The sequence below is a fragment of the Hypanus sabinus genome, chromosome 13 (assembly GCF_030144855.1).
Source record: "Hypanus sabinus isolate sHypSab1 chromosome 13, sHypSab1.hap1, whole genome shotgun sequence".
In the NCBI taxonomy this organism is placed as follows: domain Eukaryota; kingdom Metazoa; phylum Chordata; class Chondrichthyes; order Myliobatiformes; family Dasyatidae; genus Hypanus; species Hypanus sabinus.
This window is the reverse complement of record NC_082718.1, coordinates 3,268,365-3,281,726: the sequence shown is the minus strand read 5'-3', so window position 1 is coordinate 3,281,726 and position 13,362 is coordinate 3,268,365.

Sequence of the window (13,362 nt, the reverse complement as noted above, 5' to 3'; positions counted from 1 at the left end):
GCCTGAGAAGCCACCTACTCCAGCTGCAGAAAGAAGGGCCACTTCACCAAGGACTGTAAGTCCAAACCACGAGCGGAGTCGAGCAGCACCGCATGCGAGACATTGGGTCGCCGCCATCTTGCCTGCCCGCCGTGTGCGAGGCATGGTGGTGGCCATCTTTGTCGGTGCCACCTCGCCCCGCCTCCGACCCACGGGTGCTGACCGGGCACCAAGACAGTGATTCAACTCCGGCCTCCGTGACCCTCGACCAAAGCACTCCACACCAGCTCGCAAGGTAAATGATGGACATCCTGGTGCAGGGGCACAGGGCTAGCTGCCTGTTTGACACGGGTTGCATGGAGAGTTTTATTCACCCGGACACAGTGTAACGCTGCTGACTCGTGACACAGCTGGTAAGCCAGAAGGTCACTATGGCTTCTGGATCGCGTTCCACAGACATCCGGGGGGGTTGTGTAGCGACATTGGTGGTGCAGGGCACAGAATACCGGGACTTTGTCTTACTGGTCATGCCTCAACTGTGTGCCCCTGTGCTATTGGGGCTCGACTTCCAGAGCCACCTGAAAAGTGTGACTATGGCATATGACGGGCCCCTCCCACCACTCACTGTCAGAAATCCTCAGTTTTGTGGGACTTCGTCATATACCCCGCTACTGACCACACACACACACCGACCCGCACATCCCACCCAGCACCATGCCAACAGACGCGCTACTGACACCACTTGCAGCCTGTCCACCCTCAAGGTCCCTCCCCCACTGCTGTTCGCCAACCTGACCCTGACTATAAACCTGTGGCAACTAAAAGCAGGAGGTACAGCGCGGGGGACAGGGCCTTCATTCAGTCAGAGGTGCAGCGGCTGCTCAGGGAAGGGATCACTGAGCCAAGCACAAGTCCTTGGAGGGCCCAGGTGGTCATTGCTTGGACAGGGCAGAAAAATAGGATGGTCGTGGACTATAGCCAGACCATCAATAGGTTCACGCAGCTTGACGCGTACCCCCTACCCCGCATCGCGGATATTGTCAACCAGATAGCTCAGTACAAGGTGTACTCGACCATAGACCTAAAATCCGCTTACCATCAGCTCCCCATCCGCCCGGAGGACCGCCCCTACACCGTCTTCGAGGTGGGCAGGAGGCTCTATCATTTCCTGTGTGTCCCCTTTGGTGTCACGAATAGTGTCTCTGTCTTCCAGAGGGAAATGGACCAGATGGTGGACCAGTGTCAACTGAAGGCCACGTTCCCATATCTGGATAACATCACCATCTGCAGTCACGACTGGCAGGATCACAACACCAACCTCCAACGATTTTTCCAAGCGGCCAAAGCTCTTAATCTCACCTATAACAGGGACATGTGTGTATTCGGAACCACCCAATTTGCTAACCTTGGGTATGTCGTGGAGAACGGGGTCATTGGCCCTGACCCCGACCGTATGCGCCCCCTGTTGGAACTCCCTCTTCCCACCACCCTCAGAGCCCTCAAACGGTGCCTGGGCTTCTTTTCCTATTACGCCCAATGGGTCCCTCAAGGCCCGCCCCCTGGTCAAGTCCACTGCATTTCCCCTCTCAGCCGAGGCCTGCGTGGCCTTCAGCCGCTTTAAAGGGGACATTGCTAAAGCAACGATGCATGCGGTGGACGAGACCATTCCCTTCCAAGTAGAGAGTGACGCCTCCGACTTCGCGCTGGCTGCTACCCTCAATCAGGCAGGAAGGCCGGTAGCATTCTTCTCTCGTACCCTTCAGGGCCCTGAAATTCGGGCCTCAGTGGTGGAGAAAGAAGCCCAGGCCATAGTGGAAGCTATTAGGCACTGGAGGCACTATCTCGCCGGCAAAAGGTTCACCTTGCTGACCGAACAGCACTCAGTTGCAGTCATGTTCAGCAACCAACAGCGGGGCAAAATCAAAAATGATAAAATTTTGAGGTGGAGAAAAGAACTCTCCACCGACAACTATGACATCCTGTACCGGCCTGGAAGGCTCAATGAGCCCCCTGATGCCCTATCCCAGGGAGCGTGTGCCAGTGCGCAGCTCGACCAGCTATACGCCCTCCATGCAGATCTTTGCCACCCGAGGGTCACCCGACTTTTCCACTTCGTGAAAGCCTGGAACCTGCCTTACTCCCTTGAGGAAATCAGGACGATGACCAGGGACTGTCAATTCTGTGCTGAGTAAAAACCGCACTTCTACCATCCCGAAAAGGCACAACTTATCAAGGCCACCTGCCCCTTTGAGCGACTGAGTGTCAACTTTAAGGGCCCCCTTCACTCCACCGACCGCAATGTCTACTTTCTCAACATAATTGACGAGTACTCGCGGTTCCCCTTTGCCATCCCCTGCCCCGATACCACTGCCACGTCCGTTATAAAAGCCCTGAACCAGCTCTTCACTCTGTTCGGATATCCCTGCTATATCCACAGTGATAGAGGGTCCTCGTTTATGAGTGACGAGCTGCGCCAAGGGGCAGCTCTGCTGGCTAGGGGCATTGCTACTAGTAGGACCACGAGCTATAATCCCCGGGGGAATGGACAGGTGGAGAGGGAGAATGCCACTGTGTGGAAGGCCACACTCTTAGCCCTCAGGTCAAAGGGATTGCCGGTCTCTCACTGGCAGGAGGTCCTCCCCGAGGCACTCCACTCCATCCGCTCCCTGTTATGCACGTCCACCAATGCCACCCCTCATGAGTGACTCTTTTCTTTTCCCACGAAGTCTGCCACTGGGACCACCCTACTGACTTGGCTGACGTCCCCAGGGCCAGTGCTGCTCCGGAAACATGCGAGGAGCAATAAATACTCCCCCGATGGTCGAGAGGGTACACCTACTACATGCGAACCCCCAGTATGCCTTCGTGGTCTTACCTGATGGGCGGGAGGACACCGTCTCCATCTGCGACCTGGCGCCTGCAGGAGCAGCAGACCCCTACCCCGAACACTCCACGGTGACTCTGAACCCCATACCCACCGAAGTGTATACCCACGGGACACCGCGCATGCTAAGCCCTACACAGACTCCTCACGACACCCCATCCCGGGCACCATACACACGCATGAGGGGTTACTGATGCCTAACGGGCTGGCACCTCAAGTCAGGCAGGAGCCAGCACAACCACCGTCTCTGGTGCAATCACCACCGGTGCTACGTAGATCGCAGCGACAGACTCAACCGCCTGATAGACTTAACCTGTAAATATAATTGTAGGAAACTTCGCCCCGTGGGGACTCTCTTTTAAAACAAAGGGGGGAGTGTATGTGGTAAACTATGTATACCTGTCTGGACACGCCCCTCTACTGACTGCTCCTGTGGCTCCTCCCACAGACCCCTGTATAAAGGCGATTGGGGCACTGCTCCCCCCTCAGTCTCCGAGATGCCATGTTCCGTTTTGCTGCTAATAAAAGCCTATCATTCGCCTCCCGTCTCCAAGAGTTATTGATGGTGAATCAAAGGGGATTGAGAAAATCAGGTCGGTGTTGGATCGCAAGAGAGGGAATTTGTTGAATGGCTTTTTAGAGCAGCTTGTGCTTGAGCCTACTCAGGGAAAGGCCATCTTAGTTAGGGTGTTGTGCAATAATCCAGATCTGATTCGAGAGCTTAATGTAAAGGAACCTTTAGGATGCTAATCATAATATGATTGAATTCATACTGCAATTTAGACCATAAGATATAGGAGCAGAAGTAGGCCATTTGGCTCATTGAGTCTGCTCCGCCCTTCAATCATGGGCTGATCCAACTGAGGTTAGGCTAATTTCCTGCAATTGGCCTGTAATTTCCTCCCTTCTTAAAGAGTGGAGTGACATTTGCAGTTTTCCAGTCGTCTGGGACCATGCCAGGATCAAGTGATCCTTAAAAGACTATGACCAATGTATCCATTATTGCTTCAGCAAAATCTTTAAGGACTCTGGGATGTAGTCCATCTGGCTCAGGTGGCTTATCCACCTTAAGACCTTTGAGATTGCTTAGTAACTTTTCCTTCGTAATAGCAAAGGCAGTCACACTTGTTCCCTGACATTCAGACCTCTGGCACACTGCTAGTGTCTTCCACAGTGAAGACAAATGCAAGGTACCCATTAAGTTCATCTGCCATTTCTTTGCCCCCATTACAACCTCAGCAGCATCATTTTCCAGTGGTCCAATATCAACTCTCACCTCCCTTTTACACTTTATACAACTGAAAAAGATTTTGGAGTCATGCTTTATATTTTAGTTAGTTTGCCCTCATATTTCATCGTTTCCCTTCTTATAGCTTTTTTAGTTGCCTTTTGTTGAATTTTAAAAGCTTCCCAATCATCCAACTTTATATGACCTCTCCTTAGCTTTATGCAGTCTTTAACTTTCCTCATCAGCCAAGGTTGCCTACCCCTGCCATTTGAGAACTTCTTCTGTGGGACATATCTATCCTACACCTTGTGAACTATTCACAGAAACTTCAGCCATTTCTGCTCTGCCATCATCCCTGCCAGTATCCCCCTCTAACCCACCTGGGCAAGCTCCTCTCTCATGCCTCTGTAATTCCCCTTATTCCACTGGGATGCTGATACATCTGAGTTATGCTTCTTCCTCTGAAGTTGCAGTTTGAACTCAATAATATAATGATAACTATTTCCTAAGGGTTCCCTTACATTAAGCTCCCTAACAAGATCTGGGTTATTACACAACACCCAATCTAAGATTGCCTTTCCCCCAGTGGGCTCAAGCACAAGCTGCTCCAAAAAGCCATCTCAGCATTCAGCAAATTCCCTCCCTTGCGATCCGACACCAACCAGATTTTCCCAATCCTCTTGAATATTGAAGTCCCCCATTACAATTGTGACATTACCCTTATTGCATGCCTTTTCCAGCTACCTTTGTAATCTCAACGCCACATCTTGGCTACTATTTGGAAGTCTATGTATGATTCCCATAATGGTTTATTCATCCTTGCAGTTTCTTAAATCCACCCACAAAGATTCAACATTCTCTCACCCTATGTCACCTCTTTCTGAAGATGCAATTCTATCTTTTGCCAACACAGCCACACCACCACCTATGCCTTCCTGCCTGTCCTCTCAATACAAAGTGTATGCTTTGATGTTAAGCTCCCAGCTATGATCTTCTTTCAGCCACGACTCAGTGATGTCCACAACATCAAACCAACCAATCTCTAATTGTGCCACGAGTTTATCCACCTTATTCCAAATGCCACGTGCATTTAAATACAGCGTCTTCAGTCCTGCATTCTTTGCCCTTTTGAATTTTGCCTCTGTCATATAACTTAAGTCTTTGCTCTGTCTGCACTTGTTCCCCAACCATTGGCTGGTCCTTCCTTATATTCATGTTACACCCATCATCTATTTGTAAACCTGCTGGCTCATCCTCAGCTCTATCATACTAGATCTCATCCCCCTGCCATATTACTTTAAACCACTCCCTGCCTGCCAGGACATTGGGCATGCTCGGATTCAAGTGCAAGCCATCCCTTTTGTGCAGGTCACGCCTACCCCATAAGAGATCTCAATGATCCAGAAATCTGAATCCCTGCCCCCTGCTGCAATTCTTCAGGCACACATTTATCTGTCACCTCATTCTGTTCCTCTCCTCACTGTCGCGTGGCACAGGCAGCAATCCTGAGATTACTACCTTTGCGGTCCTGCTTCTCAACTTGCTTCCTGACTCCCTGTAGTCTGTTTTCAAGCCCCCCTTCTGGCTCTCACCTTCCTTTTTCAGGATGTTGTGGACGCATCCAGAAGCATCTCCAACCCTGGCACCTGGAAGGCAAACTACCATCAGTGTTTCCTTTCCACAGAATCGCCTATTTGTCCCCTGACTATAAAGTCCTCTATTACTGCTGCCATCCTCTTTTGTTCCTTACCCTTCAGAACCACAGGTATGGCCACAGTTGCTTCCCCCAGGTAGGTCATCTTCCCCAACAGTACTGAAAATAGAGTACTTATTGTTGAGGGGGGCAGCCACAGGGGTGCTTCCCACTATCTGACAGTCACCCTTCCCTCTTCTGACAGTCACCCATTTATCTGTCTCCTGTAGCCTGGGGTGACTACCTCCCTCTAGCTCCTGTTTATCAGCTCTTCACATTCCCTAACAAGTTGAAGGTCATCGAACTGCAGCTCTAGTTCCCTAACTCGGTCTCTAAGGAGTTGCATCTCGATGGATCTGGTGCAGATGTGGCCATCGGGGAGCTGGGAGTCTCCTGGAAATCCCACATCTGACACCCAGCACAGAACCCTGGCACTGTGGACATACCCCGAATTCCCTATAGTTAAATAAGAAAAATGAACTTACCTGGACTCTGCCTGTTCTTGCCGAAGCACTGTTTGAGCCAAAGCCTTCCCACTCTGCTTTAGACTACTCCGACAACGACCTCCTCCACAATGACCACTCCACTAGGTGCTATCTATCTTTTACAGAGACTGGGTTTCCTGTCAAAAATCTTTGTCTGACCTGCATGGGAACACTCCTGTTGCATCTGCGCAGTACTCCAATCATCGATTCCTGGTGAAAAACTTGCTGCTTTCTCAAGCTCTTTCCATCTCTGTAAAGAATCCACCTTTGCCCTTGTTAGTTTTCCCTTAATCAATTTCTTGTTCCTCCTTTGCTGAGGTCTAAAATGCTCCAAATCTCCAAGCCCAACATATTTTGGCATCTTTCTGAGTCTCTTCGTTTGAGTTAATACCACCTTTAATTCCACTTGCTAGCCATGGAGGAGGCATTTTTCCTGTTGCCTATGGTGTCTTAAAGGAATGCAAAACATATTTAAATGCAGGTTATTTTCTGTCTAGTATCATACTTTCTAATGTTGTTCCAGAAGCTCCTTCCCCCGAGCCATGAGAATACTAAACTGCCTGCCGCCACCCAGGTCTCAACACGTAAGAAGCACAAGTAGCGTTATACTGTGAACTTTTTAAATTGTGTCATAAATGAACTTTATGCTGAATGCCTCAAGTCTGAACACACTCAATGATGCAGCAGTAGCTTCTTCCCCTTTGCCATGTGATTTCTGAATGGACAATGAACCCATGAACACTATCTCACTACTTTCTTATTTCTGTTTTTGCACTATTTATTTAACTATAATATATACTTACTGTAATTCAGTTTTTTCTCTATTATTATGTATTGCATCATACTGCTGTCACAAAGTTAACAAATTTCATGACATATGCCGATGATATTAAACCTGATTCTGATGTCAATCTTCTGAAATATATTTTATTATTTGTTAACTTATTTGTGGTAATATTACTTTATGTGCTGTGTGCGAGTTATATGTACTGTGTTGTGCATCTTGGTCCGTGGGAACATTGTTTCATTAGGCAATATACATCTGTACAGTTGTGTGTGAGTTATATGTACTATGTTGTGCACCTTGGTCCGTGGGAACATTGTTTCATTAGGCTGTATACATCTGTACAGTTGTGTGTGAGTTATATGTACTGTGTTGTGCATCTTGGTCCGTGGGAACATTGTTTCGTTAGGCTGTATACATCTGTACAGTTGTGTGTGAGTTATATGTACTGTGTTGTGCACCTTGGTCTGTGGGAACATTGTTTCATTAGGCTGTATACATCTGTACAGTTGCGTATGAGTTATATGTACTGTGTTGTGCATCTTGGTCTGTGGGAACATTAGGCTGTATACATCTGTACAGTTGTGTGTGATTTATATGTTCTGTGTTGTGCACCTTGGTCTGTGGGAACATTAGGCTGTATACATGAGCAAAAATGAAGCTGAACAATCAGCTATAGCCCCTTCACCTCTAGTACCTTGTTTACATTTACCCCATTTTCCTTTATTTTAAGGTCAATTCTTCCCTAAAGGCCCTTTTACAACATGATTATTGATTAACCACCTCTTCATTTCACACCAGTAATCCTTTCCCTCTATCATGATACAGAGTTTTGACACAATTCCTCCCCCACCCCCCACTTGATTCACTAAATTCCTCCAGCAGATTGCTTGCTACTTCAGATTCCACTACATGCAGTCTCGTGTGTCTGCAAACTTTTTCTACTGTTTATTTATTTAGCGATACAGCACACAGTAGGCCCTTTCAATCATTCGAGCCATGCTGCCCCAACAACCCCCGACAAACCTAACCTAATCACGGGACAATTTACAATGGCCAATTAACCTACCCAGTACGACTTTAGAGCATTGGAGAAAACTGGAGCACACAGGGAACACCCATGCATTCCACAGGAAGGACATACACAGCCTCCTTACAGGACAGTGCCGGAAATGAACTCTGAACTCTGGAACGCCCCGAGCTAACTGCTACACTACCATGGCACCCGGCATACACTCAATGGTCACTTTCTTACGTATTTCATGTACTGAGTGTATGTTGATGATCATCCACTTCAAGATTTTATGTACTTCAAGAGATGTACTTCTGGACTCCACTATTGTAGATTCAAGATTCAGTAAATGTATTATTAAAGAATGTATAAATTATACAACCTTGAGATTTGCTTGCTCACAGGTAGCCACAAAGCAAGATACCTGAAAGAACCCAAATTCATGGGAAAAAAAGATTAAAATAAAAGATCAACACTTGATTCACAAGAAAAATAAAAATAATATACAAATTATGCAAACAATTGAAGTGAACAGCAGCATTCTAACCAGAAATGAGTCCTCAGGTTTGAACAGTGGAGCAGCCCAGAGTAGGCCCAAAGCCTTGCTTATCATAAAAACATAGAAAATAGGTGCGGGAGTAGGCCATTCGGCCCTTCGAGCCTGCACCGCCATTCAGTATGATCATGTTTGATCATCCAACTCAGAACCCTGTACCTGCTTTCTCTCCATACCCCCGATCCCTTTAGCTACAAAGGCCATATCTAACTTCCTCTTAAGTATAGCCAATGAACCGGCCTCAACTGTTTCCTGTGGCAGAGAATTCCACAGATTCACCACTCTGTGTGTGAAGAAGTTTCTCCTCATCTCGGTCCTAAAAGGCTTCCCCTTTATCCTTAAGCTGTGACCCCTCGTTCTGGACTTCCCCAACATTGGAGACAATCTTCCTGCATCTAGCCTGTCCAATCCCTTCAGAATTTTATACGTTTCAATGATCCCCACTCAATCTTATAAATTCCAGTGAGTATAAGCCTAGTTAATCCAGTCTTTCTTCATATGGAAGTCCTGCTATCCCAGGAATCAATCTGGTGAACCTTCTCTGTACTCACTCTATGGCAAGAATGTCTTTCCTCAGATTAGGGGACCAAAACTGCACACAATATTCTAAGTGCGGTCTCACCAAGGCCTTGTACAACTGCAGTAGAACCTCCCTGCTCCTGTACTCAAGTCCTTTTGCTATGAATGCCAACATACCATTTGCCTTTTTCACCGCCTGCTGTACCTGCATGCCCACCTTCAATGACTGGTGTACAACGACACCCAGGTCTCGTTGCAACTCCCCTTTTCCTAATCAGCCACCGTTCAGATGATAATCTGTTTTCCTGTTCTTGCAACCAAAGTGGATAACCTCACATTTATCTGCATTAAATTGCATCTGCCATGAATTTCCCCACTCACCTAACCTATCCAAGTCACCCTACATTCTCTTAGCATCCTCCTCACAGCTAACACCGCCGCCCAGCTTCGTGTCATCTGCAAACTTGGAGATGCTGCATTTAATTCCCTCGTCTAAATCATTAATATATATTGTAAACAACTGGGGTCCCAGCACTGAGCCTTGCGGTACCCCACTAGTCACTGCCTGCCATTCTGAAAGGGTCCCGTTTACTCCCACTCTTTGCTTCCTGTCTGCCAACCAATTCTTTATCCACATCAATACCATACCCCCAATACCGTGTGCTTTAAATTTGCACACTAATCTCCTGTGTGGGACCTTTTCAAAAGCCTTTTGAAAATCTAAATATACCACATCCACTGGCTCTCTCCTATCCACTCTACTAGTTACATCTTCAAAAAATTCTATAAGATTCGACAGACATGATTTTCCTTTCACAAATCCATGCTGACTTTGTCTGATGATTTCACCTCTTTCCAAATGTGCTGTTAGCACATCTTTGATAACCGACTCTAGCATTTTCCCCACCACTGATGTCAGACTAACCGGTCTATAATTCCCCGGTTTCTCTCTCCCTCCTTTTTTAAAAAGTGGGGTTACATTAGCCAACCTCCAATCCTCAGGAACTAATCCAGAATCTAAGGAGTTTTGAAAAATTATCACTAATGCATCCACTATTTCTTGAGCTACTTCCTTAAGCACTCTGGGTTGCAGACCATCTGGCCCTGGGGATTTATCTGCCTTTAATCCCTTCAATTTACCTAACACCAATTCCCTACTAACATGTATTTCCCTCGATTCCTCCATCTCACTAGACCCTCGGTCCCTTACTATTTCCGGAAGATTATTTATGTCCTCCTTAGTGAAGACAGAACCAAAGTAGTTATACAATTGGTCTGCCATGTCCTGGTTCCCTATGATCAATTCACCAGTTTCGGACTGTAAAGGACCTACATTTGTCTTGACCAATCTTTTTCTTTTCACGTATCTATAAAAGCTTTTACAGTCAGTTTTTATGTTCCCTGCCAGCTTTCTCTCATAATCTTTTTTCCCTTTCCTAATTAAGCCCTTTGTCCTCCTCTGCTGGTCTCCGAATTTCTCCCAGTCCTCAAGTGTGCTGCTTTTTTTGCTAATTTATACGTTCCTTCTTTGGACGATACTATCCCTAATTTCCCTTGTCAGCCACGGGTGCACTACCTTCCCTGGTTTATTCTTTTGCCAAACTGGGGCGAAGTTTCTTACAAGTATACAGGTTAAGTCTATCAGGCGGCTGAGTCTGTCGCTGCGATCTACGTAGCACCAGTGGTGATTGCACCAGTGCCGGTGGTGATTGCACCGGTGACAGTGGTTGTGCTGGCTCCGGCCTGACTTGAGGTGCCAGCCCATTAGGCATCAGTAACCCCTCATGCGTGTGCATGGCTCCCAGTATGGGAGTGTCGTGAGGAGTCTCTATAGGGCTTGGTGTGCACGGTGTCCCATGGGTATACACCTCGGTGGGTACAGGGTTCATAGTTACTGTGGAGTGTTCGGGGTAGGGGTCTGGTTCTCCTGCGGGCGCCAGGTTGTGGATGTAGACCATGTCCTCCCGCCCATCAGGTAAGACCATGCAGGCATACTGAGGGTTCGCCTGTAGTAGGCAAACTCTCTCAACCATCGGGGAGTATTTATTGCTCCTCGCATGTTTCCGGAGCAGCACTGGCCCTGGGAACGTCAGCCAAGCCGGTAGGGTGGTCCCAGTGGCAGACTTCCTGGGAAAAGAAAAGAGTCGCTCATGATGGGTGGCATTGGTGGACGTACATAACAGGGAGCAGATGGAGTGGAGTGCCTCGGGGAGGACCTCCTGCCAGCGAGAGACCGACAATCCCTTTGACCTGAGGGCTAAGAGTGTGGCCTTCCACACAGTGGCATTCTCCCTCTCCACCTGTCCATTCCCCCGGGGATTATAGCTCGTGGTCCTACTAGTAGCAATGCCCCTAGCCAGCAGAGCTGCCCCTTGGCGCAGCTCGTCACTCATAAACGAGGACCCTCTATCACTGTGGATATAGCAGGGATATCCGAACAGAGTGAAGAGCTGGTTCAGGGCTTTTATAACAGACGTGGCAGTGGTATCGGGGCAGGAGATGGCAAAGGGGAACCACGAGTACTCGTCAATTATGTTGAGAAAGTAGACATTGCGGTCGGTGGAGTGAAGGGGGCCCTTAAAGTTGACAGTCAGTCGCTCAAAGGGGTGGGTGGCCTTGATAAGTTGTGCCTTTTCAGGACGGTAGAAGTGCAGTTTGCACTCAGCGCTCGACTCTCCTGCCCGCTGCTGCCGTGTCGCTAAGCGATGTCTTGCATAGACAGTGTTCACCGGCCGCCAGTATTGTCTTTTGAGGGCATCCATCACACCCTGGTAGTCCGTTTGGTCTCTGATCATGGAGTAGACCCTTGCACTGACTCTGGAGAGGAGAACCCTGCACTTCGTGGCAGGGTCGGTCACATGAATCTCCTCCAGGTACGATTCGAAGCATGCTAGGCAGAGTTTGAAAGTGTGGTCGGCTTCCTGGGATTGAGGGTCGAGATCCAGTCTGTCGGTTCGTAAAATGCTCTCCAAGTTTTAAAATTGCTGCTAATAAAATTGATGCACCATCAATAACTCTCGGAGACGGAAGGTGAACGACAGGCTTTTATTAGCAGCAAAACAGAGCACGGTGTCTCAGAGACTGAGGGGGGAGCGGTGCCTCCAATCACCTTTATATTGGGGTCTGTGGGAGGAGCCACAAGAGCAGTCAGCAGAGGGGCGTCTCCAGACAGGTATACATAGTTTACCACACAGCTTGAATCAGTCTGGTCAGTCTCCTCTCTCATTAACAAGGCATTTTCATCCACAGAACTGCCGCTCACTGACTGTGTATTTTTTATTTTTTTGCGCCTTTCTCTCTAAGCTCTAGAAACTGTTGTATGTGAACATCCCAAGAGATCAGCAGTTTCTGAGATAACCAAACCACCCCACCAACGATCACTTCAGTGTCCAAATCACTTAGATCACATTTCTTCCCCATTTTGAACAACAACTGAGCCTCTTGACCATGTCTGCATACTTTTCTGTATTGAGTTGCCACAACGTGATTGGCTGATTAAGTATTTGCATAACCAAACAAGATACTGTTGTACCTAATAAAGTGGCCACTGATTTTGAAATCTTGTATACACCAATTTCATAAATTCATCGTCTACTCTATTAATGCTAATTTGAATTTTCCAGTCCACATGTGAATCAAAGTCCCCCATTATTACTCTGTTACAACTGTAACATGTACATCTCATTTCCTGGTTGTGCCAAGCATAACATTAAAGCTACTTTTTGGTGCCCTATAAATAACTCCCACCAGAGCTTTCTGCCCTTTGCTGTTCCTTAGCTCCACCCAGAATGATTCAGATCTGCCTAGCCAATATTAATTTTCACCATTACATTGATCTCAACCCTTATTAACGGCTCCACCTCACCTCCTTTTCCTTTCTGTCTGATCTTCGTAAATGCCAAATACCCATGCACATTCAGCTCCCACCTTTGGTCAATGTGTAACCATGGTTCTGCTACAGCATTTATATCATAACCATCTATTTCCATTTGTGGCATTAATTCATCTCCCTTATGCACTTACATTTCTTTCCTTGGGTTATGCTCTTTATTTTTTAACTATACTTTGAACCTTGCTTTTGTTTCTTCTGTCTGTCTATTTCTCCTCTTCTTTTATAACTTTTACTTGGGACTTCGTTTGCCTCCTTCCTGAATTCCCTCTAAGGTTCCCGTTCTTCTGCTAAGCTGGTTTAACCCCCTACCCCACGTCCCCTCCTGTGAGG